Source organism: Palaemon carinicauda, chromosome 17 (assembly GCF_036898095.1).
Source record: "Palaemon carinicauda isolate YSFRI2023 chromosome 17, ASM3689809v2, whole genome shotgun sequence".
NCBI classification, from domain to species: domain Eukaryota; kingdom Metazoa; phylum Arthropoda; class Malacostraca; order Decapoda; family Palaemonidae; genus Palaemon; species Palaemon carinicauda.
The window spans coordinates 54,840,451-54,843,409 of NC_090741.1; positions in this window are offsets into that span (position 1 = coordinate 54,840,451).

Below are 2,959 nucleotides of genomic sequence, written 5' to 3' on the forward strand. Positions count from 1 at the left end.
AAAATTAAATAAAAAAAAAATCTCTCAGTTGCCGATCAGATATATTTGGTAAATGACCATTAAATTATACACGATTTATTCAAATAGCCCAATTGGTCGTCTCTACTGTATTTGCATATAGATTGACAAACCACGAAGGAATACAACAGATTTGGTATATCTGCCTCTGCTAATATTACCTCAGTGGATCTTCCAGTCTTTTAGTAATGAATATTTTAACTTCAATGAGGAAGGAAAACGTCAGAGATAGGTTTACGGTGATCACTTAATTATTATTATTATTATTATTATTATTATTATTATTATTATTATTATTATTATTATTATTATTATTATTTTTATTATTATTATTATTATTATTTTTATTTTTATTGTTGTTGTTGTAATTATTATCATTATTATTATTATTAATATTATTATCATTATTGTTATCATTATTATTATTATTATCATTATCATTATTGTTGTTGTTATTGTTATTATTATTATTATCATTATTATTATTATTATTATTAATATTGCCTGGAAAGGTGGTCTGAGGAAAAAGGCTTCGTATTGCCAATCCAGACATCTCCTCGGCTCCTGGAGATCATATTACCTGGAAAGGAGAATATCGCATCGCCTGGCAAGGTGAATATCACATCTGGAAGGATGAATATCGCATCCACTGGAGAGATGAATATCGCATCTACTGGAAGGAAGAATATCGCATCCACTGGAAAGGTGAATATCGCATCGCCTGGAAGAATGAATATCGCATCGACTGGAAGGATGAATATCGCATCGACTGGAAAGGTGAATATCACATCGCCTGGAAAAGTGAATATGGCATCGACTGGAAAGGTGAATATTGCATCGCCTGAAAAGATGAATATCGCATCGCCTGGAAGGATGAATATCACATCGACTGGAAGGATGAATATTGCATCGACTGGAAAGATGGATATTGCATCGCCTGGAAAGGTAAATATCGCATCGCCTGGAAATATGAATATTGCATCGACTGGAAAGATGAATATGGCATCGCCTAGAAAGGTGAATATTGCATCGACTGGAAGGATGAATATCGCATCGCCTGGAAAGGCGAATATCGCATCAACTGGAAAGGTGGGCTAAGGAAAAAGGATTCGTGTTTGCCAAACCAAACATCTCGGCTTCTTGAGATTGCTTCTGGATCCTTTGCTGACTCGGCAAATAGAATTGGAACCCATTTTCCCTTTTTCGTGTCGCGATTGGTAAATATTTACTGCTATCGTTCGTAAGTTTGCGTTATTTACAGTTGTATCTATATATCATTCTGCGTATTTTGAGGTTGTTTTACGCTTTTTCTAATATATCTTTCAAACCTTTTTGGTATTTTCATTGATGAACGATAATAACCATGACAAAAACTGTTAAAAATCAGTGGATCAAAAAAGATATTATGGTGTCTTATCATATCTTTAAAATAGCCTCTTATTTCTTAAGTAATAAATAATAATAATAATAATAATAATAATAATAATAATAATAATAATAGTAATAATAATAATAATAATGATAATGTAAATCGTCTCAGTGGAGACTTAAAACCCGCAACTTTAACTTTAACTTTTAATAATAATAATAATAATAATAATAATAATAATAATAATAATAATAATGCATCTTCATATCATTTCCTAAAGATCTCTTCATCCAAAAGCGTTTTATCACAACATCATTTAATATAAAAGAATTATAAAAAGTGGAATGAAAAACTAAACCTTCTTATCTTAGACCTTCAGATAACTCAATTCGAGAGAGAGAGAGAGAGAGAGAGAGAGAGAGAGAGAGAGAGAGAGAGAGAGAGAGAGAGAGAGGTTGTCCGTTCCCTTTTCATCGCAAAATAAATGAATTCGCAAATCCATTAAGATTTTTGCAGATCCTTTTTTTTCGCGAGTGGCAGATGGACAGGGTGAGAACGCGATGTTTAATTCCTGTCAATTTTCCTCCAGAATTCGTTGGAATTATGTTGATTTGCTTAAAGCCATTTCCTACAGAGGAGTTCTTGGACAAGGTGAGAGAGTTTCTATTAGTTCATCTTCTTTTTTTGTTGATATTTATTCATTTTCTTCTTCTTCCTGTCCGAAATGAGACTCGTGGCTTATTCCTTCACAAGTAAATTTCACTTTCCTTAAAGGTATACAAATAAAGCCATATAAAACTCCATGTCGATTTTACAATAGTAATATAACATAGATGATAACTTACCCGTTTTTATTACTATATATCTAAATTACTTAATAAACAAAGCTTCAATATCAGATAAGCTTATTGTGGTGGCTGATGTGGTAACGTCCCTGACTTATGAATGCCAGACTGAGGTTCGAGTCCAGCTCAAACTCGTTAGTTTCTTTTGTCGCTGCAAACTTATCATACTTGTGAGCTAAGGATGGGGGATTTGGGGGGAGCCTATAGGTCTATCTGCTGAGTCATCAGTAGCTATTGCTTAGCCCTCCTTGGTCCTAGCTTGGGTAGAGAGGGGGCTTGGGCACTGATCATATGATATATGGTCAGTCTCTAGGGCATTGTCCAGCTTGATAGGTCACTGTCACTGCCCCTTGTCTCTGCCATTCATTAGCGAACTTTAAGCCTTTTATAATAATAATAATGTTCAGTTCACGAATCGCAGACTCACATTGATATACAATAAATGCAGCTGTTTCTAGTCCACTGCAGGACCAAGGCCTCAGACATGTCCTTATTTATGTCTGGGGTTTGGCCATTTCATCACCACTTCTGGCCATTGCAGATTGGTGATGATGGGATATTTTCGTCTGATCGCTCACAGCAAATCAACCTAGTATGGGTGTCCCTGACTAGTACAGCTTTGCTGATCATGGCGATACACAAACCCTTTCACTTATAATTTCTTTTATAATTTTTAGTGATACAGAGTAATACAAGTATGTACGTCCTGTACTCATCAAACATTGTA